Source organism: Meriones unguiculatus, chromosome 7 (assembly GCF_030254825.1).
Source record: "Meriones unguiculatus strain TT.TT164.6M chromosome 7, Bangor_MerUng_6.1, whole genome shotgun sequence".
Classification (NCBI taxonomy): Eukaryota; Metazoa; Chordata; class Mammalia; order Rodentia; family Muridae; genus Meriones; species Meriones unguiculatus.
In genome coordinates this window covers 48,232,219-48,256,024 of record NC_083355.1, presented here as the reverse complement: position 1 = coordinate 48,256,024, position 23,806 = coordinate 48,232,219, and the positions used below count along the sequence as shown (strand labels likewise).

The window sequence follows — 23,806 nt, the reverse complement described above, 5'->3', positions numbered from 1 at the left end:
ACAAAGTAATGCAACATTTGGTCATAACTTAATTTCTAATGATTTTAAATTACCTGGGATCCTCATGAATAAATTCAAGTAAAAAACAAAAAAGCTGACAATTGTATTATAGTTTAAAACAAGTTGTTCTGTCTGTGAGGTCGGTGAATGAATGTTTCTGTGTTCTCAGGGTATTTAAATGGTATTCCATAAAGTATTTGAATGATTTCATGTAATTCAGTTTTGAAGTAAGAGAACTCTATATTTAATCTTAAAAATGTTTTGGAAAATGTAGAATAAATGAACAAAGTATTCAAAGCCATGAAGGGAAAGATAGCTGTTTCTGAATCTTTCATTCATTGGTGTAATAAATGCTAAGAGTATAGATAATAAGGATGGTGCCTTTCATATTTAATGATTAAAATGTCTGTACAGCATGGTCACATCAGAGACCAAAAGGTTCATTATCAGAAGGTGTAAAGGTGTGCCACATTCTATCAGCATATGGAAAGTATTTCTTATAGTTTGTCTGCTACTAAATATAAAGATATTTACCAAGACATTAGATTTCAGTTAGTGTGAATTAAGTTAGAATGTTTTGGCTATATTCATATTGTTTAACTTTCTATTCCTTAATATATATTATAATCTAAAAGACAACATTGACATATCTTATAATGATTCTGTATTAAATTACAGAATTATCTGTCTGTGCATTGTTCATCTGTCAGTCCATCTATTTGTCAACTATCTATAATCTCTTGATCCATCCACTTTATATTTGTCTCCATCATGCCTCACTATATAGACAGACTAACATGTAGAAAACAGTATTTTAATTATGCTTATGCAACCGTACCAACAGTAAATACTAGCTGTGTATGGCTTCTCATGTATAATACCAAATTCCAGATCATTTTCCTGTAGCTTATTGATTTGTCATCAAAACAGTTTAAAACATATGTGAGACTTACTCTCATTATCAGCCTTGTCTTATAGATGAAAAAAAAAATGAAATAGAAAATTTGAGGTTAAAGGGGAAATTGAAACAAAATAAAAAAATCATGATCCCACAGTTGAATGATGTATTATTAGCTTTTTGTAAACTACTTTCTTATTCATACTAAATGTCAGGTGCATTTTTAGAATAGCATACAAAGACATTTAGCTAGGAGTTGTCAGGCATGATTTAAATTACAATGTTCTTTTAATCAGAGACAAGAAGAAGAACAAACTTTAGGGTGTCAAGACTTTATATTTAGGTCACACTGAGACAGGCTGAAGTGTGGGAAAGGTTTTCTCATTCCACAGAAAAGCATGGCGTCCAGTCTTGGGAAGTTAGGATAAAACGTGTTATGATGCTAACAAGAGAAGGTACTTAAAGAGAAGAAGCAGAAGATGGAAACATATCAGCTTTTCAGAAATCTAATTACAAATTACATCCACAAAAACCTTTGCACACATAAAACAATGTTCAATTATAACAAAAAAATATTTCAAATTATCAGACAGCATGAGTTACTTCTTAGCTGTAATAAAATATGTATTTAAACAAAGATGTTACAGATTATTGAACAAAAGTTGTCAGATAAAGTAAGAACAAATCACCCTTGCACACAAAAGCAATTTTAACTACATTTTCCTACAATTTTTTTGTCATGATTCATCATTTTTTATCTACCTCAGATCCACAAAAACTACTTTTTATTTAATGAAAGCCCATCTAACGCCCACAGAAATAACTTACCAAGGGAAGGACTGTTTTCCAGTAGACTAAATGAACAATTTCCTATAAAAATGATGGGCTTTTACTACATTCTCATGGCATTGGGGGTCTAATCACTGAGATCCCAAATGTATCTTTCCAAAAGTTTCTGCGGATCTCTAATGGGATTACTGCCACTGGGGTATGTGTTCTTGTAAATACGTAATTACTAGAAAAATAGTGCCACTGTTAATTATTTGAAGAGGTAATTACCACTCTCAGTAATAGTTCAGTTGTTTTCTTTGCTTTTTCTTTCAGGAGTGGAAACTAAATTTAGGGACTCAAGCATGATAGACAGGTATGCTCTAATAAGAAGTTAATGTCCCTAGTCCTGAGGTGACTTTTTTTTGAATTATCATCTATTACAATTTATTTATTCACTTTGTAGCACCCTCCCTTGTCTCCTCCAAGTCCCAGCCTCCTTTCCTCTTCTCCTCCATGTCCCTCCCCTAGTTCAGTGATACAGAGGATCTCCCCTTCTAGTTGACCATAGCCTATCAGGTCTCATCAGAACTGTTGTCTTCCTCTGTGGCCTGGCAAGGCGTCATGCCGAAGGGGAGGTGATCATAGCGCCTGTCACTGAATTCATACCAGAGAAAACCACTGCACCCCTTACTAGGGACCCTATTTGGATACTGAGTCTATGGGCTATATCTGAGCAAGGTTTTCAGGTCTTCTCCATGCATTGTCCTTGGTTGGGCTATCAGACACCGCAGGGCTCCCAGGGCTCAGTTTTCTTGGCTCTGTTGGTCTCCTCTTGGAGCTCCTGTCCCCTCCAAGTGTTTTTAAATTAAGAAAATTTTTTAAATTAAGAATTAAGAAAAAATATTCTAAATAGAAGTTATTTGTAACTAGGAAAATATTTACGATGTAAATCTTTGTAACTAAATTATTTTAAATGTCACAAGAAAAAGTAAAATTGTTACTGTAAAATATCCATACTGCCTATTCACAATTGTTTTCTTACATTGAGAACCCATTCAGGAGTTCTCATGTACATGTTGCTAAGAAAATATGTTTTCTAAAAGATGGAAGTGACATTAAAACCTTTCATAGAAGAGTTAATAAACACATCAGTTTAGTTGGCTGTTTTACATTGTCCATAATAGTTTCCTGAAAACAACTGCATTTCAATAGCTAGCTATTTGTAGCAAAAGATTACCAATCTTGTCCAACCTCAGTGTAATTATTTTTCACAACAAGTATTCCATAGCATGTATTCCCCTGGCAAATTATAACTACTGATGATCTTTGACATATGTAGCTCAAACCTGAATTCTTATCTGTCTAAATACAGATATTAACCTTCTATTGTTACTTGGGAATCAGATTGGTAAACTCTGTGCATGGGAATTAATTCTAAACATAAATAAAGTTTCATAAGTTTAGCAAAAACTTAATATTTACCTTTATGGTTTGTATATTTAACAATTTACTCTTTTAATGTTTTTATCTATTTTATTTTTAATTAATTTATTTATTTGGTTATTACAATTTATTCATGTATTATGCTGTAGCCCTCTCCCCCATCTCCTCCCATTCTCATCCACCCTTCCTTTTTTCCCTCTATCTCCTCCCCTTCTCTTTGACCCTAGCCTATCAGGTCTTATTAGAACTGGCTGCATTGTCTTCCTCTGTGGCCTGGCAAGACTGCTCCTCCCAGGGGGAAGTAATCAAATAGACAGCCACTGAGTTCGTGTTAGAGACAGCCCCTTCTCCCCTTTCTAGGGAACCCACTTGGAGATTGAGCACCCTGTTGGCTTCCTCTGAGCTGGGGTTCTAGGTCTTTCCATGCATGGTTCTTGGTTGAAGTATAGGTCCCTGCAGCAACTCCACCCTGCTGGCCGGAGGTTTTTTGGCTCTGATAGTCTATTGGTGAAGCTTTTGTCCCCTCCAGGTCTTTCTATACTAAAATCTATTGTCCTAAATTATAAGAAGCTAAACAACAAGGAGGACCCTAGGGAAGAGGCTGAAATGTCACTCAGAAGGGCAAACAGGATAGACATCAGAAGTGAGAGAAGACAGGAACAGGACAGGAACCTTCCACAGGGAGTCTCTGAAAGACTCTACCCATCAGGGTGTTGAAGGTGATACTGAGACTCATAGCCAAAGTCTGGGCAAAGTACTGGAAACCTTATGGAAGAAGAGGGAGATAATAATTTACTCTTTTTTTTTTTTTTTACAGAAAGCATAATGTTTACTTTTATGTGAAGACTTCAACATACAGATATTAACAAATCTGGACAGATATAAGCAAATCTAGACTATGTTAGAGTAATTGATGAGCAGCTAGTTGCCCTCCGTACCTATGAGGTAAGACTTCCTGTCACTGCCTCTGAAACTTTAACTGATTTTTCCCTTTTAAAGCTGAGGCTTATCAATTGTACACTGAAGTAAACTAAACCTGATAATTAATACAGAGTTGCTATGATGATTCAGACCACTGTAATTACCTCCCAGAATGTGATGTGAATTATCTGCTTTTTTTTCCTAAATAATTTACTCTTTAGAACATATTTTCTGAATATGCTTTTCTTGTTACAACTTCATGAATTTAAATTAAAAATTTAGATATTTAGAAACATATTACTCTATGGGATAAAGGTATTCATTCAATTTTGCTGAAATTTCTCTTTGTATAAATGTAATCTAACTCTCTGATAACTACATGGTTTATTAAAATGCACTGAGATCCAAGCCCTTATAGTAGAAAACAATGACAATTATTGATAGAAGATAGATGAAGATCACGACTGATGTCAGGAAGATCTCTGTGTGAGAAGAAACATGTGGGTAAGCTTTTACATCTGAGGACACAAAAAAGACAAAAGCCAAATTCACCACTTTAACCTCAGAACCAGTGTTTTTACAACTTTGGAACACTAGATGGAACCAGAGACAATCGAGCAATCATGCAACAAGTAAATCTTGATGTTCAAAATTCCTTTCGGCAACATTTTCTTTAATGACTTAAGAACTTCATACAATATATTTAGAACATATATTGAACACACTTCATTATCTTCTCATATATACAGCCTCTCTACTCTTTACCCACCAAACTTTTAGTTTTCTTTTCTTCCACACTCCCCCATGAAATTTTTGTTGTTGGTGGTGGTGGTGGTGGTGGGTTGTTTGTTCTTTTTAGAAGAAAAATAAATCTTTCATCTTAAAAAAAAAAACATGAACTGAGAAGAAAGTTGCTCTACCTTTGTCATTGGGCAAGAAGAAATATATACATATACATATATATGTGTGTGATAGAGAGAGATTATTATATTTTATATTAAGGATCATTATTTTTACAAACATGTTTTAGGGAAATGTTGCCTTGAAACCTATATACCCAAAGCTATAAGAGAGCTCAAACCACATGCAACTTCTCTGCCCAGCCAGATCTTTCTCCATGGTATATCCCAGTGAGGTTCCATGATCCTCCCCGTCTACTCCTCCTTCCTAATATTCCATCATTAGACCAGATCTCACAATTTAAGCGTTAGTCTAGTAAACTACCCCAGACTATGACAAAACCTGTCTCTAGGATTCTCTAGGACCTGCCATTACCCACATATCCCTCCTGTGCTGCATCTAAGCTTCCCAGTCAGCAAATCCCACCCCACATTTTAATCTTGGACCAGTGGACACATCCACTCCACCAACAGAATCCTTTATGTCTAATTAACCTCATTATTCTCAAGGAATTTCCACACTGTGGATTCTACTTTCCTCCATACCCTTTGTAACACTCCAAACTTCTCTGTCTGTATCAGACTTAGAATTCCATACATCGAGATATTATTGAAATATGTGCGATAACAAAGGTCAAGCTACTTTCTTCTCTCCTAAGACCTTCAGTGCCATAGCCAATGTGAGTTACCTTTATGAATCCCAGAATGCAATATATAAAGAAGAGTCATAAACTTTATAAATAATTCAAGGAATTTGTAAAAGTTACGATGTAACAGCTCAACGAAAAAGATCATCTTAAGTGAGGTAACCCAGAAACAGAAAAACACACATGGTATATACTCACTCCTAAGTGGAAATTAGCCATATAATGTAGGATAAACAAACTAAAATCTATTCTCCTAAAGAAGCTAAACAACAAGGAAGACCCTAGGGAAGATTCTCAATCCTCATTCAGAGGGACAAATACGATAGACATTGGAAGCAGGAGAAGAAAGGAAACTGGACAAGAGCCTACCACACATGGCCTTTGAAAGTTACAGGTGTTTTTAATTCCATTCAGATCAACCATCTTGAGTGTGTGATTTTTATTTGGGGGGAAATTTTATTCGCCTTAAATTTCTTCTTCTTAATTTCATTGATCTGAGTAGTATTCCGTTGTTCCATTGTGTAAATGCACCACAATTTCTGCATTCATTCCACCAGCATTCCACCAACCCAAATGTCCTAGGTTGCAGCATTATCATCACTTGAATAGATTTTGTCTTCATGGTGGTATTAGAAATCTCTGAAGAGTAGGTGCTTGCCTTCAGAAATATAGAATGCCTATAGGATTCAAGAAGCTTTCTGTAAATTTCACATCAAATTTTCATTCAGTACAATGAAGCTCTTAAATATAGAAAAACAAAGTAATATATGATTATCAAAAAACCCATGAAGATTACTTACTGTAAATGTATAGGTTTAAAAACAAAAACTCATCTTTCTTGGTAACATGTCCACAACAATCTAAAGCAAAATAGATTAGGAAAAGCTTTGATCAATAAACTCCACTGTTGAATGAAGACATTCTTCTAACACATTTGTACAGTGCAGAGTACAATGGGAGGTTTCTGGCTAACAGAATGTGAACTAAAGATTAATTATTTTTCTAAATGAAATGGATTGATGATGAGCTGCCATGGCTACATCAGTTCAGGGGTGCTAGGTTATCCCCATACATGGTCCTTGGTTGGAATATCAGTCTCAGAAAAGACCCCTGGGCCCAGATTTCTTGGTTCTGTTCTCCTTGTGGGGTTCCTGTCCCCTCCAGGTCTTTCTATCCCCCCCCTTCATTCATAAGATTTTCTGAACTCTGCCCAAAGTTTGGCTATGAGCCTCAGCATCTGCTTTGTACCCTGCTGCGAAGAGTCTTTCAGAGGCCCTCTGTGGTAGGCTCCTGTCCTGTTTCCTATTTTGGTGATTTTTGATTTCCAACAATATTTTATTTTCCAAATCATAAAATACACTACAAATAATACTTTTTAAGAATATAGATGAAAACCCACAGACTGGGAAAAGATCTTCACCAACCCTACATCTGTCAATGGGCTAATAAACAGAATATATAAATAACAGAAAAAGTTAAATACTAACAAACCAAGTAATCCAATTTAAAAAATGGGGTAAAGAGCTAAACAGAGAATTCTCTACAGAGGAATATTAAATGCTGGAGAAACTTTTTTTACTTTTATTTATTTTTTTATATTAATTACAGTGTATTTGCTTTGTATCCCAGCTGTAGTCCCCTCCATCACTCCCTTCCAATCTCACACTCCCTCCCTCTTCTCCTCCCTGACACTTCTCCAAGTTCACTGATAGATCCTCCTCCCCTTCCATCTGACCCTAGCTTATCAAGTCTCATCAGGACTGGCTGCATTGTCCTCTTCTGTGGCCTGGCAAGGCTGTTCCCCACTCAGGGGGAGGTGGTGAAAGATCCAGCCACTGAGTTCATGTCAGAGACTGTCCCTGTTCCCCTTACTAGGAAAAATACACTTGGAGACTGAGCTGCATGGGCTTAATCTGAGCAGGGATTTTAGGTTAGGTCCATGGATGGACCTTGATTGGCATATCAGTCTCAGAAAAGACCTCTGTGCCCAGATATTTTGGTTCTGTTGCTCTCCTTGTGGAGCTCCTGTCCTCTCCAGGTCTTACCATCTCCCCCTTCTTTCATAAGATTCCCTGCACTCCGCCCAAAGTTTGGTTATGAGTCTCAAAGAAATGTTCAACATCCTTAGTCAATAAGGAAATGCAAATCAATTACCTTATACCCATCAGAATGGCTAAGATCAAATTTCAAGGGACAACACATCCTGAAGAGGTTGTGAAGAAAAGGGAACCCTCCTCCATTACTGGTGGGAATATAAACTTGTACAACCACTTTTAAAATCAATATCGTTATTTCTTGGAATATTAGGAATAGTGTTACCTCAAGATGTAGCTATTCTAATCCTGGGCATATATCTGAAAAATGCTCAACCATACAACAGGGACATATGTTCATAGTAACTTTATTCATAATATCCAGAATCTGGAATCAACTTAGATGTCTCTCAACTGAGAAATGGATACAGAAATTGTGCTACATATACACAATGGAATGCTACTCAGCAATGAAACACAAGGAAATAATGAAAATTGCAGGCAAATGGATGCAACTAGAAAATATCATCCTGAGTGAGATAACCCAGAAGCAGAAAGATACACAAGGTATGTACTTAATTATATGCAGATATTAGCCATATAACATAGGATAAACAAACTAAAATCTGTGGTCCTAAAGAAGCTAAACAATATGGAGGACCTTACGGAATTTGCCTAATCCTCATTCAGAAGCGCAGACAGGATAGACATTGGGAGAAGGAAAAGACAGGGGACAGGACAGAAGCCTTTTACAGGGTGGCTCTGAAAGACTCTACCCATCTGCGTATCAAAGCAGATGCTGAGACTCATAGTTAAACTTTGAGCAGAGTGCAGGGAATCTTATGGAAGAATCAGGAGATAGAAAGACCTGGAGGGGACAGGAGCTCCACAAGGAGACCAACAGAGCCAAAATATCTGGGCCCAGGAGTTCTTTCAGAGATTGACAAATCAACCAAGGACCATGCAAGGAGAGGACCTAGACCCCATGCTCATATGTACCCAATAGACATCTCAGTCTCCATGTGGGTTTCCTAATAAGGAGAGTAATGGCTGTCACTGGCATGAACTTGGTTGTCTGCTTTTTGATCTCCTCCCCCTGGAGAGGTGGCATTACTAGGCTAAAGAGAAAGAGGATCCAGGCAGTCCTGATGAGACCTGATAGGCTAGGTTAGTTAGCAGGGAGGAGGACCTCCCCAACCAGTGGACTCCAGAAGGGACATAGGAAGGGGGTAAGAGAGGGAGGATGGGACCAGGGGGAGATAACAGAAGGGGTACAGCAGGCATGTAAAGTGAATATTTTATAATAATAACAATAATGAAGAAAATTTTTAAAATAATATAGAGGACATCCCTTTAAAATAATATTTCTGTCTAGTTAGAGGGTGACGGCTTCCGTCTCCAGGACCCTTGCCACTGAGGATCTCAGCTAGAGCCACCCTCATATCCTTCCTTGAGCCTACCGGGTTTTAAGTCTCTAGCCTGTTCTAGAAGTGGCCCCTCCTATAGTTTCTCTTCTCTGTGCAAGCCCTCTGTCCTCCTGCCCATGCTCTCCACCCTTGTTTCCCCTCCATTTTCCTCCTTAGTCCATCTTCTTCCTGCTCCGTGTCTTCAAGCACTTCTGCTACCTATTCCATTTCTTCTTAGTGAATTTCAAGCCTTCTGCGTTGGGCACTTCTTGTTTTTTTAGTTTTGGGTGTGTGAGTTATATTAAGGTTGTCTGTTAATATATGGCTAATATCTGCTTGAAAGTGAGTACATACAATATGTGCCATTTTTTGGTCTGGGTTATCTCACTTATGATTTTCTTTACCAGATTCATTCATTTGTCTGTAAATTTCATTATTTTCTTATAATTAATGGCTGAGTATAATTCCATTGTGTAAATGAACCACAATTTCTTTATCCATTCTTTAGTTGAGAAACTTCTGGGTTGTTTTCATTGTCTAGCTATTATGAATGAAGCTGCTATGTCCATAGCTGAGCAAATGTCATTGTTGTATGGTTGAGCATCTTTTGGGTGTATGCTCAGGAGAGGTACAGCTATTCCCAGATAGATTTCCAAAGTGTATGTATGAGTTTGCAATCCCACCAGCAATGGAGGAGGGTTCCCCTTTCTCCACACTCTCATCAACATGTAATTGAGCATTTGATTTTAGCCATTCTGTCAGGTGTAAGATGGAATCTCACAGTCGTTTTGATTTCCCTGATGGCTAATAACATTGAATATTTCTTTAAGTGCTTCTGGACCATCTGAAATTCTTCTGTTGAAAATTCTTTGTTTACCAAGGACCATGCATGGAAAGGACCTAGAGGCCGTGCTAAAGTGTAGCCTATGGCAGCTTAATCTCCAAGTGGGTTCCCTAGTAAGGGGAGCAGGGGTTGTCTCTGACATGAATTCTGACATGAACTCCAGGTTTTGATCACCTCCCTATTGGGGTTCACCCTGCCAGGCCACAGAGGAAGACAATGCAGCCAGTCCTGGTGAGCCCTTATATGCTAGGGTCAGACAGAAGGGGAGGAGGACCTCCCCTATCAGTGGACTAGGGGAGGGACATAGAAAGAGGAGAAGAGGGAGGAAGGGTATGACTGGGAGGAGCAGAGGGAGGGGCTATAGCTGGGATACAACATGAATAAATTATAATAAATAATTAATAAAAATAAAATAGTTCTCTGTTTAGCTCTGTACCCCAATTTTTAAATTAGATTATTTCCTTTGTTGATCTTTAATTTTTTAATTTTTATTTTTATATTAATTATAGTTTACTTTGTATCCCAGCTATAGCCCCCTCCCTCATTTCCTCTCAATCCTACCCTTCCTCTCTCATCTCCTCCCTGATCTTCTCTAAAGTCCACTGATAGGGAAGTCCTCCTCTCCTTCCATCTGACCCTAGTTTATCAGGTCTCATCAGGACTGGTTGCAATGTTCTACTCTGTTGCCTAGCAAGGCTTCTCCTCCCTTGGTGGGGCATGAGGGGGAGATCAAAGAGGCCAGCAACTGAGTTCATGTCAGAGACAGTCCCTTTTCCCCAGGGAACCCACTTGGATGCTAAGCTGTGATGGGCTATATCTGAGCAGGGGTTCTAGGTTATGTCAATGCATGGTCCTTGGTTGGAGAATCAGTCTCAGAAAAGACCCCTATGCCCAGATATATTTGGTCCTTGCGTCACTCCCGTCCTTTCCAGGTCTTACTAACTCCTCCTTCTTTCATATGATTCCCTGCATTCTGCCCAAGGTTTGGTCAGCATCTGCTTTGATACACTGCAATGCAAAGTCTTTCATAGGCCTTCTATGGTAGGCTTGTGTCCTGTTTCTTGTTTTCTCTTACTTCCAATGTCCATCCCATTTGTCTTTCTAAGTGAGGACTGATCATCTTACCCCTGGACCTCCTTCTTGTTTAGCTTCTTTAGGTGTACGGATTTTAGTATGTTTATCCTCTCTTTTAGGTCTAGTATCCACTTATAAGTGAGTGTGTGTCTTTCTGCTTCTGGGATTCCTCACTCAAGATGATCTTTTCTAGATCCCACTGTTTGCCTGCAAATTTCATGATTTCCTTGTTTTTAATTGCTGAGTAGTATTCCACTGTGTAAATGTACCACAATTTCTGTATCCATTCCTTCATTGAGGGATATCTGGGTTGTTTCCAGGTTCCGGCTATTACGAATAAAGCTGCTACAAACATGGCTGAGCAAATGTCCTTGTGTACTTGAGCAAACTTTGGATATATGCCTAGGAGTGGTAGAGCTGGATATTGAGGAAGTACTAGTCCTAATTGTCTAAGAAAGCACCAGATTGATTTCCAAAGTGGTTGTACAAGTTGACATTCTGAGCAGCAATGGAGGAGGATTCCCCTTTCTCCACAAACTCTCCAGGATGTGTTTTCACTTGAGTTTTTGATCTTAGCCATTCTGATGGGTGTAAGGTGGAATCTCAGCATCGTTTTAATTTGCATATCCCTGGTGGCTAAGGACACTGAGCATTTCTTTAAGTGTTTCTCTGCCATTCTATATTCCTCTACAGAAAATTCTTTGTTTAGCATTGTACCTCATTTTTTAATTGGATTGCTTGCTGTGTTGCTTTTTAACTTATTTGGTTTCTTTCTATATCCTAGAAAGAAACCTTTATCCCTCTGTCAGATATAGGGTTGGTGAATATCCTTTCTCAGTCTGTAGGCTGTCTTTTTTTTTTTTTTTTGTGACAGTGTCTTTTGCTTTGCAGAAGCTTTTCAGTTTCATGAGGTCCCATTTATTGATTGTTGCTCTTAGAGCCTGTGCTGTTGGTGTTCTCTTCAGGAAGCTGTCTCCTGTGCCAATGAGTTCTAGGCTCTTTCCCACTTTTTTTTCTAATAGATTTAATGTGTCTGGTTTTACATTGAGGTCTTTGATCCACATGGACTTTAGTTTTGTGCAGGGTGAAAATATGGATCTATTTTCATTTTTCTACATGTAGACATCCAGTTGGACCAGCACCATTCGTTGAAGATGCTGTCTTTTATCCATTGAATGATTTTGGCTTCTTTTTAAAAATTCAAGTGTCCATAGGTGTGTGGTTTATGTCTGGGTCTTCTATTCGATTCCATTGATCCACCATTCTGTTTCTACGCCAATACCATGCCGTTTTTATTATTATTGCTCTGTAGTGTAGCTTGAGATCAGGGATGGAAATACCTTCAGATGATCTGTTGTTATTCAGATTCGTTTTGGAAATTCTGGGTTTTTGAATTTCCATATGAAGTTGAGAATTGAGTTCTTTATATGTTTTTAATATTAGCACTTTTTCAGATGAAGGGTTGGTGAAGATCTTTTTCCCATTCATATAGGCTGTTGTTTTGTTCTTTTGAAAGTGTCCTTTGTCTTACAGGAGCTTTTCTGTTTCATGAGATATCATTTTTTAGTTATTTATATTAGGGATTGAGCTGTTGGTGTTCTGTTCAGAAAGTCATCTCCTGTGCCAATGAGTTCAAGGCATATTTCCACTTTTTCTTCTAACAGATTTAATGTGTCTGATTTTATGTTGAGATTTTTGATCCTCTTGGCCTTTAATTTTATGCAGGGTGATAAATATGTTCTATTTTTATTTTTTCTACATGCAGACATTCAGGTAGACTAGCACCACATGTTGAACATGCTGTCTTTTTTCCATTGTATGATTTTTTTTGTCAAAAATTAAGTGTCTGTATGTGTTTAGGTTTATTTCTCAGTCTTTGATACAATTCCATTGATTGACTAATCTGTTTTAATGTCAGTATCATGCAGTTTTTATTACTATTGCTCTGTAGTACAGCTTGAAGTCAGAGATGAAGATAATTCTAGAAGTTATTTTAAAGAATTTTTTTAGCTACTGTGGGTTTTTTTGTTTTTCCATATGTAGTTGAGAATTGTTCTTTTAAAATCTGTAAAGAATTGTGTTGGTATTTTAATAGGAATTGCATTGAATGTATAGATTGTTGTTGGTCAGATGACCATTTTCACTATGTTAATCCTGCCAATCGGTGAGCATGGGGATGGTTCCATCTTCTGATATCTTCTTCAGTTTCTTTCTACAGAGGCTTAAGTTCTTTTCACGCAGGTCTTTCACTTGCTTTCTTAGAGTTACACCAAGATACTTTATACTATTTATGGCTATTGTGAATGGTGCTGTTTCCCTAATTTCTTTCTCAGCCATTAGACCAGAAATGGAGGGAATGCCCAAAAATCAGTGGCCCAATCTGAGACCTACTCCTTGGGAGAGAACCAGCTGCTGACACTAACAAAGATAACCTGCTGTGCTTGCAGATGGGATCCTTGCATAGCTGTCTTCCTAGAGACTCCACAGAACAAAGGATGGGAACAGATGCTGAGACTCACAGTCAAAGATTAGGCAGAGTGCAAGAAGCCTTGTGGAAGAGTTGGAGAAAGGATAGAAGGACCCAGCTAGAACAGAAGCTTCACAAGAAGACCAACAAGATCAACTATCCTGGTTCCAGGGAGGAGTGCAGAGACTGAAGCACAAACCAAGGACAGTGCATGCACTGGATATAGGCCCCCTAAACACATAAACCTGATGGGAAACTTGCTCTTCTTGTGGGTTCTCTGTTTTTCACATGGACTCAGTTGCCTGCTTTCTGATCCCTTTCCCCTGGTGGGGCTGCCCTGTCAAGTCACCTTGGGAGAAGATATGCTCAATCCTGATGTGACTTAAAGTTTTGGGGTAGGTTAGTGGAGGCTGCCTTTCCTAAGGGGAAGTGGAAAGGGGTGGAGTAAGAGAGAAAGAGGGTAGGACCTGGAGAAGAGGAGGATGGAGACAACAATTGAGATGTGCAGTGAAAGAGACAGGGTTTCTCTGTGTAGCCTTGGCTGTCCTAGAGTCGCTCTGTAGACCAGGCTGGCCTCAAACTCACAGAGATCAGCCTGACTCTACCTTCCTGAATAGAGATTAAAGACATGTGACACCATCTCGAGCTCCAATAACAGCAAAATTTCCTAATGCATATTTTGAAAATAAAACCATCTATGTGCCGCCACAAGGTTCATAACATGTTATGTAACAAAACACTTTTAATGACTCATTGCTCATGCAGAATCTTGTAGACACAGTAATAAGTAAGTTGATGAATACAACCAGATATGAGAAACCAAAAGGAATGTATCAGGTGTTCAAGTGTATGATCAGTCATAAAATAATGAGTATGAAATGAATATGGTTGCTATGGATTTGAGAGTACATTCAGTCATAAAATAATGAGCATGAAATTAGTTGGTTGCACTAAGTTTGAGAGTACAATCAGACAATCAGATGAAATGTATCCAAACAGGTTGAAGACTTAGTATGAAACCCTTAGGCTGATGAAGTCACTAAGGACATAGAAATTTAAGTTTCATTATAATTTCAAATCAGTGTCTATCACTGATGATCAGCATCAAGCATAAACTATGAAGATGACATTCAGCAATGTAGTTTTGTTGAGTACTCCTAGGAAAATACTGAGCCAGGAAGTCAATTAAATACCACATTAAAATAAAGTAAATTAGAAAGACTTGACCTCAAGAGAGTTATGTCCCCATAGTCCTTGTATTCATCAAGGTTCTAGAATTGGAAATAAACGAAGACTCTAGTCTCAGGTAGGTTTATGAATGTCTAGTTGCAAAACTAGGCAAACACCATTGTAATTTTTTGAAATATGATCAATATAGTTGATTAATGAATAACTACATGGTTCATCTTATTTTGTAGTTACATAAATCCTGCCACCTAACAATCAAAGACATACTTTTATAAATATATATTTGTGAATTTGAGTGCATTCATTTGCTTGTATAAGGCTGGCAAATGTATATGATAATTTTTTTCCTTTTTAAGGCAATTTTTATTAGCATACAATTCCCTTTTCAAAGCTGTGCATCCATGATGTGGTATGCGCAACTCATTAATTTCTTCTATTTCATTTGAATAATAATAAATGATAAATATTATGGATAGCAATGTAAAAACGCAAGTCTATATAACACCAACTATGATATTTTGGAATTAAACTACACAATCGACATTAGCCTTTTCATGTAACAACAAAGAATCTCGGAGATATCTTATTATGTGGACACACAAATTCATATATTAAGACAGGAAAAAAATATGATAGACTTTTCTTTTGTTCTGTGATCATTTCCCCCCCAAAATGAATCAATTTGTAAGTGAAAGTAGTCAGTGGTGTTGGTTAAACTCTGCTGTTCCCAATTCCTTTTCTTGGTTCTTAAGTCTTCTGAAGATTTATAAGTTGGGCCAATGGGGGGAGGAAAAGGCAGTTGAGATTATGTACCTTTGAAGAGGAGTGGTCAGTCACACATACTATCATGTCATCTGCAAATAGTGATAATTTGACTTCTTCCTTTCCAATTTGTATCCCCTTGATCTCCTTCAACTGTTTTATTGCTCTAGCACGGACTTCCAACACTATGTTGAAGAGATATGGAGAGAGTGGGCAGCCTTCTCTTGTCCCTGATTTCAGTGGGATTGCTTTAAGTTTCTCTCCGTTCAGTTTGATGTTGGCTATAGGCTTGCTGTATATTGCCTTTACTATGTTTACATATGTGCCTTGTATCCCTGATTGCTCCAATACTTTAAACATGAATGGATGTTGGATTTTGTCAAATGCTTTTTCAGCATCTAGGGAGATTATCATGTGGTTTTTTTCTTTCAGTTTGTTAATATGGTGGATCACATTGATGGATTTCCGTATATTGAACTACCCCTGCATACCTGGGATGAAGCCTACTTGGTCATGGTGGATGATATCTTTGATGTGTTCTTGTATTCGGTTTGCAAGTATTTGGTTGAGTATTTTTGCATCAATGTTCATAAGGAAGATTGGCCTGAAGTTCTCTTTTCTTTTTGGGTCTTTGTGAGGTTTAGGTACCAAGGTGACTGTGGCTTCATAGAATGAGTTTCGTAATGTACCTACTGTTTCTATTTTGTGGAATAGTTTGACGAGAATTGGTGTTAGCTCTTCTTTGAATGTCTGGTAGAATTCTGCGCTGAAACCATCAGGTCCTGGGCTTTTTTTGGATGGAAGATTTTCGATGACTGCTTCTATTTCTTTGGGGGATATAGGACTATTTAACTGATTTACCTGGTCCTGATTTAGCTTTGGTAAGTGGAATTGATCAAGAAAATTGTCCATTTCATTTAGATTTTCTTTCTTTTTTTTTATCAGTTACATTTTATTAACTCTGTATCCCAGCCATGTCCCAATCCCTCATTCCCTCCCAGTCCCTCCCTCCCTCCCTCATCTCCACCATGCCCCTTTCCAAGTCCACTGATAGCGGGGACCTCCTCCCCATTCATCTGATCCTGTTTTATCAGGTATCTTCAGGACTGGCTTCGAAGCCCTCCTCTGTGGCCTAACGGGACTGCTCATCCCTTCGGGGGTAGGGAGGCCAAAGAGCCAGTCATTGAGTTCCTGTTAGAAATAGTCATTTAGATTTTCTAATTCTGTTGCGTATAGACTTTTGAAATAAGTCCTAATTATTGTTTGGATTTCCTCAGTGTCTGTAGTTATGTCCCCTTTTCACTTTTGATTTTATTTATTTGGATGGTGTCTCTCTGCTTTTTAGTTAGCTTGGCTAAGGCTTTGTCTATCTTGTTGATCTTCTCAAAGAACCAGCTCTTGGTTTCATTGATTCTTTGAATTGTTTTATTTGTTTCTAATTGATTGATTTCAGCCCTGAGTTTGATTATTTCCAGCCATCTACTCCTTTTTGGTGTGTCTGTTTCTTCTTTTTCTAGGGTTTTTAAGTGAGCCATTAAGTTGCTTGAATGCGCTGTCTTGAATTTCTTCTTGAAGGCACTTAGTGCTATAAATTTTCCTCTTAGCACTGCCTTCATTGTGTCCCACAAGTTTGGGTATGTTGTTTCTTCATTTTCATTGAGTTCTAGGAAGATTTTAATTTCTTTCTTTATTTCTTCCCTGACCCAGCTGTCATTTAGTAGCAAGTTGTTCAGTTTCCATGTGTGTGTAGGCTTTCTGTTATTTCTGTAGTTATTGAGGTCCAGCTTTATTCCATGGTGATCATACAGGATACAAGGGATTATTTCAATCTTCTTGTATCTGTTGAGGCTTGCTTTGTGACCAACTAAGTGGTCTATTTTGGAGAAGGTTCCATGAGATGCTGAGAAGAAGGTAAATTCTTTTGTGTTTGGGTGTAAGGTTCTGTAAATATCTGTTAGGTCCATTTGATTCGTGACCTCTGTTAGAGATATTGTTTCTTTGTTTAATTTCTATTTAGTTGACCTGTCCTTTGTTGAGAGTGGGGTGTTGAAGTCTCCCACTATTAGTGTGTGGGGATCTATGTGTGGTTTAAGTTTTATCAATGTTTCTTTCACAAATGTGGGTGCCCTTGTATTTGGGGCATAGATGTTCAGGATTGTGATGTCTTCTTGGTGGAATTTTCCCTTGATGAGTATGAAGTGTCCTTCCCCATCTCTTTTCATTAATTTTGGTTGAAAGTCTATTTTATCAGATATTAGAATGGCTACTCCTGCTTGCTTCTTGCATCCATTTGCTTGAAAAGCTGTCTTCCATCCCTTTACCCTCAGGTAATGTCTATCTTTGTGACTTAGGTGTGTTTCTTGTATAGAACAGATTGCTGGGTTTTGTTTACACATCCATTCTGTTAGTCTGTGTCTTTTTATTGGAGAATTAAGTCCATTGATATTGAGAGAGATTAATGACCAGTGGCTGTTAGATCCTTTGAATTTGATGTTGGCTGTGGTCATACGGTTGTGTGCTTGGTTGCTTTTTGTTTTAATGTAGTGAGGTTATTTATTTCCTGAGTTTTCTTGAATGTAGCTAGTTTTCTTGGGTTGTATTTTCCCTTCTAGTGTCTTCTGTAATGCTGGATTTGTATGTAGGTATTGTTGAAATTTGTTTTTGTCATTGAATATCTTGTTTTCTCCATCTATGAGGACTGAGAGTTTTGCAGGATATAGTAGCCTGCACTGACATCTGTGTTCTCTTAGGGTCTGCATGATATCCTTCCAGGCCCTTCTGGCTTTCATAGTCTCTGTTGAAAAGTCAGGTGTGATTCTAATGGGTTTGCCATTATATGTTACTTGGCCTTTTTCCCTTGCAGCTTTTAGTATTTTTCTTTTTTCTGTATACTTACGGTTTTGATTATTATGTGGCGGGAGGATTTTCTTTTCTGGTCTAATTTATTGGGTGTTCTGTAGGCCTCTTGTATTCTTATTGTCCTCTCCTTTAAGTTGGGGAAATTTTCTTCAATGATTTTGTTGAAAATATTTTCTGGGCCTTGGTGCAGGAAATCTTCTTTTTCCTCTATTCTTATTATTCTTAGGTTTTGTCTTTTTATGTTGTCTTGAATTTCTTGGACGGTCTGTGTCAGGAATTTTTTAGATTTAACATTTTCTTTGACAGATACATCTATTTCTTCCATTGTATCTTCCACACCTGAGATTCTTTCTTCCATTTCTTGTAGCCTATTGGTTATGCTAACCTCTGTAGTTCCTGCTTTCTTCCCTAAGTTCTTTCTCTTCACAATTTCTTCCATTTGTGTTGTTTTTTTTTTTTAATTTTTCCAATTCTATCTTCAGGTCTTGAGCTATTTTGTTGGTTTCCTTCCCCTGTCTGACTGTATTTTCATGTTTTTCCATCAATTCCTTCAGCTGTTTGTTTGAAAAATCCTCTGTTTCTTTCATTTCATTCAGTGATTTAAGCATTTCCTCTCTAAAGGCCACATACTGTTTGGCTGCAGCTTCCTCTATTTCTTTTCATATTTTATTTGTTTCCTCTGTTATCTTCTTCATGAGCATAGATGTTAGGTCATCTCCTTGAATTTCAATTATGCTGGGGTGTCTAGGGCTATTTGCCCCTGGATAACTGGGTTCTGGAGATGCCATATTGCTCTGGCTTTTGTTGGTTGAACTTTTATGCTGTCCTCCACCCATTGGGCTATCTTAGGTGTTTGAAGTTAGTTTCTGGTTGTTCCTGGAGTCCTGTGGTGGAGAGAATCCCTTTGGCAGGAAGATGGTTTTTCCTGACGGAAGCCTTCTCAGCTTTTTGGGTATAGTCACTGGATGTCCGGTGTTTTTCAGGAGTTGCTACAGCTCACCTCAGGCATAAAGACCTGGGTGGTAACTGTGGTCCTTATTAGTTGAGAGGGCTCTCCTCTCACCAGGACAAGTCCTGGAGACAGCTGCCCTGCTTCTAGGTTTCTTGCTGTAAATTTAGTTATCAGCTGCTGTAACCTGTGTGTCCCGTGGTTTGGTTGGTTTTGTTAGGGATAACTGGTTTCCCCTTGGAGCAGTATCTGGGAGTTGATCTCAGGGTTCCCAGTCTTTTGTAGGTCTGAGGTCGGGGCTCTGTGCCCCAGAACCCAAGAGGTAATCTGTGGCAGGTGAGTAATGCTCTCCTGGTAACAGCAGGCTATCTGGGGCATAACAGGTCCCTGGGTTGGGCCAGTCTGTGGGACCTTTGCTGGGGATACACTGGGTTGCCTACAACTGTCCCCTTTGTTTTGTTCCTTGTTCCTTGTGAGGGTTTCTCCAGACAGTGACTCCAAGACTCTGGTGTCTTGGGGCACACAGTTCTGTCTGTAAGGAGTAGTTGGTACAAAGCAGGTCTCTGGAGTGTAGGAGCGTGTGCCCACCTGGTAGTCTGAGGGAGCTGGGTTCCCAATAACTCTGTGCTCCCTGCTTGGGCCCGGATCTGTGATGGCTGGGTGTACTCGTCTGTCTGCCGTCTGCGGTCTGCTAGACTTTCCCGAGGCATAGCCTAGGTGACTCCAGCAGCACAGTTTCTTCCTTCCCTGTGGGGCCCTCTCAGGACAGGGATTCCCAGTCTCTGTTGCACTGGGCCGCGCAGCTCGTCTGTACTGGTGAGCTTGGCGTGCAGCTGCTCTTGGCACAGCGGGGCTCAGTTGTGATGGCGGCGGGTACCCGTGGTCAGCGAGACCTTCCAGGGAAAGACTGGGTGACCTGTGATCAGTCTCACAACTTTCCTTCCCTGTGGGGTTTTCTTTCGACTGGGACTCCCAGTCTCTGGCACCCTTGTGCCCACCGATCAGCCTTGGAAAGTGATCAGGACATGCAGGCGTGTGGCTCCAGCCTGGAGACCCAAAGCCCGCGTTACCAGGATCTCTTCTGGGTTCTGGTTTGGCAGCCCGAGAGTGGACCCGACCGATTCCCACACCATGGGAGCCTCCCCTCACCTGGGAAACACGATTGCTGTAGTTTTAGGGCCCAGAGTTCATTCTCCTGGTCGCTGCTGCACAGAGAGTGCTGTCCTGCTTCTCAGACACAGTGCTCTCCCGGCGCCGCCTTCTTGGCTCCCCCTATATTCTTAAAAATACATAAAATGGCATCATGTCTTGATTTATAGAAAATAACTTCGTGTAGTCAGACTAAAAATTGCTACCCTAACACAGTAATGATAATTTTTCTGATCACTTAGACCAAGAAAGAAGATGAATAAATAGAGAAAATTGTTCATTTCCAGATTGTTTTGTTTTGTTTTGGGAATTACTATTAATGACATTAAAGTGCTTTTATTCATGGTGTTTCTAGCCGTTTATCTCATTATTCTGCTGCAATGATTAAGTTGACTAGAATGGACCATGAACTTTACATTCTAAAATCTAGTGTCCAGTGCTGTTTTGTTTTGTTTTGTTTTTTTGGTTTTTTTGTTTTATTTTGTTTTTTTGCTAGAATTGTGTGAACCTGTCTGTCTTCATTTTCCACTTCTATAATTTTGTGACTCAATTAGTAATCAAAATTAATTTTAAAAATGACTGTGTAAGTGATATTATAAGGATATACAATTTTTTCATGTTTGCTCAAATAATAATAAAGGCAAAGCATTACAGATACAAATCCATCAAATCCATGTCAATTCAGTCCATAGAAAAGAAACATACCAAAAAGAATAGTATCACAAAGTAGATTCATCATTCAATGAACATGAACAAGCACTCTCTGGCAAACACCTATATAAAGAAAGATAAATAAAAGAGACAGAAGATATGTTTGTTAGCAGTCTCCATGTTTTCAGGTATTTTCAGGTTATTTACAAACCAAAGATAAACAGACATTTTTTTTAATTTCATTTCAATTTTTTTCTTTTTATTATTTATTACAGTTTATACACTTTGTATCCCAGCTGTAGACCCTCTCTCATCCCCTCCCAACCCCACGCTCCCTCCTTCTTCTCCCCTGCCCCTTCCCTAGTCCACTGATAGAGGAGGTCATCCTCCCCTTTAAACAGAGGTCTTTTCTAGCACTGTTTGATCACTTTCATTTATAAGGACTTAGTGCTTGGAGTCTTGTGTTTAACCTTAATATTAATATTATTAACATATTATTATTATTATATTAAGTATATAAAAACTGCCCACTTTAAATATTTAAGAGGAGTTTTGATGAACAAATCACTTTATGAGTGATTTGTTTCTAGACTGTATATGAATACACAATATTTTCTACATAATGAAATGGAAGTGTGAATTTTCTTCCTAGGTAAATCAATTCCAGTTTACTAAATGCTTTTTATAAAAAATAAGACAAACAGCAAAGAAAAGTGGAAAAAGAAAACTGTTCTCCACTCACCAAATTTATTTTATTGGGAATTACTATTAATCCAGTCATGGAAGTGGTTCTATTCATTTCATTTCTTCTCATCTATCTCATTATTCTTGTGGCAAATGTTGGAATGATAGTTTTGATCAGAATGGATCCCTAGCTTCACACACCAATGTACTTCTTCCTCAGCCACCTCTCTTTCTCAGACCTCTGCTGTTCTACTGCAGCTGGACCAAAGATGCTGAAGGACCTACTGGCCCAAACACAAATCTATTTCTTTTGTTGGCTGTGCCTTGCAGTTCTTCTTCACCTGTGTCTTTGCAGATGCTGAGTGTGTGCTGCTGGCAGTGATGGCCTTTGATCGGTACAAGGCCATCAGCAATCCATTGATGTTTGCCGTGGACATGTCAAGCAGATTTTGCTACCAACTACTGGCTGAAGTGTATGCATTAGGAATGATGGATACTCTGATGCATACTGTAATGACCTTTGGGCTATGTTTCTGTAGGTCAAATGAGATTAATCATTTTTTCTGTGATCTTCCTCCTATCCTGTTACTGTCTTGCTCAGAAATGTATGTCAGTGAGTTAGCAGTAGTGGTGATTTCTGGATTTGTTGAGCTCTGCACCATTTTAGGACTTCTTGTCTCTTACTGTTACATCCTGTCATAGGTCTTGAAGATCTGCTCTGCTGAGGGGAGGTTCAAAGCTTTCTCCACCTGTGCCTCCCACCTGACTGCAGTTGCGATTTTTCAAGGAACTCTGCTCTTTATGTATTTCCGGCCAACTTCTTCCTACTCCTTAGATCAAGACAAAATGGCCTCATTGTTTTACACCCTGGTGATTCTCATGCTCCACCCTCTAATTTACAGCTTGAGGAACAAGGATGTGAAAGGAGCCCTGTACAAACTGAGAAATAAGCAGCGCTTTAAATAATTGTATTGTATTTGTATATGTGCAAGTTATACTGGTGATTGGAATGAAATTATATTGCAGGAATCATAGGAAAACTGTGCATCGAATATATCAGATTAAAATACATATTCCCTTCAATTTTAGAGAAAAGTTAGTGTTGTTGATATACCAATAATTCATGTTTTGTTATTTCTCATTTGTTTTTATGGGTACATATCTGGAGAAATTTTCCTTATTATTTCAGTTGTAAAAGTGTTGTATTTATTATTTTCCTCAATTGTAATTACATTAGTGTTTTCTGTATTTTACTTGTTGTCTTCTTTATATTTTGTTTCTTTTCACTGAATCTCAGATGAACCGCTAGATTGTAAAAAAAAAATGAATCTTTTATTCAAGTGAAAACATAGATATTACTTATATGCAAAACATTCATACTTTTAGAAATGAATCATTTTGTGCAGTAAAATTTTGTGATAATCCATAGCAAATTCTTTACAAGTAATGTGAAGAATAATCTTGGATGAGAATGGGCTCCTAATATATTTGAGGAGAAAGAAAGTGATTTCAACATAAGGCTTTAAATTATAGGGCTATTTAGAAACACCAGTCCAAACAAGATAAAAAAATAAAGAAATATAACTAGATAAAAGTAAGAATAGTGAGTGGAGCCATGGTTAGGGACATGTGTGAAAACAGGTTGTCAGACATGTAATCTGGGATTTACCACAATGTCATTCCTTTCATTCTTTGCCATACTCTATCAAACTCTTTTCCCATTTTGTTTCTTAAATGCTGCTCTTATCATTCCCTTAAACTGTACATAACACTTTCTCTAATTTTTTTCTTTATTATAATTATTATTTATTACAATTTATTCTTTTTGTGTGTACACTATCTGACCCTAGCCTCTCAAGTCTCATCAGGGCTGTATGGATCTTCTTTAGTCTCCACAAGGAGAGCAACAGAACAAGAAAATTTGAACACAGGGAACTTCCCAGAGACTCATACTCCAACCAAGGACTATTCATGGAGATAACCCAGAACCCCTGCACAGATGTAGCCCAGGGCAGTTCAGAGTCCAATTGGGTTACATAGTAATGTGAAGAGGGACTGCCTCTGACACAATCTAATTGGCCTGCTCTTTGATCACCTCCCCCTGGGGGGGAGCAGCCTTACCAGGCCATAGTAGAGGACAATGCAGCCACTTTTGATGTGA

General features: G+C 38.3%; 1 protein-coding gene and 1 pseudogene across 1 annotated transcript in view; one reads left to right on the top strand and one right to left on the bottom strand.

The window, feature by feature from the left end:
* Positions 1-1,224: 1,224 nt before the first annotated feature.
* LOC110543637 (olfactory receptor 10AG1-like) overlaps positions 1,225-23,806 on the bottom strand; it is a 186,092-nt gene continuing 163,510 nt past the window's right edge. Inside the window, exons 5-7 of the transcript XR_009592932.1 lie at positions 21,016-21,084; positions 20,311-20,440; positions 1,225-6,256 (exon numbers count right to left, since the gene is read on the bottom strand). The gene's annotated coding sequence lies outside the window, so the exon portion shown is untranslated. The remainder of the gene's footprint in view (positions 6,257-20,310; positions 20,441-21,015; positions 21,085-23,806) is intronic.
* LOC110544209 (olfactory receptor 5W2-like) lies at positions 4,053-23,482 on the top strand (annotated as a pseudogene).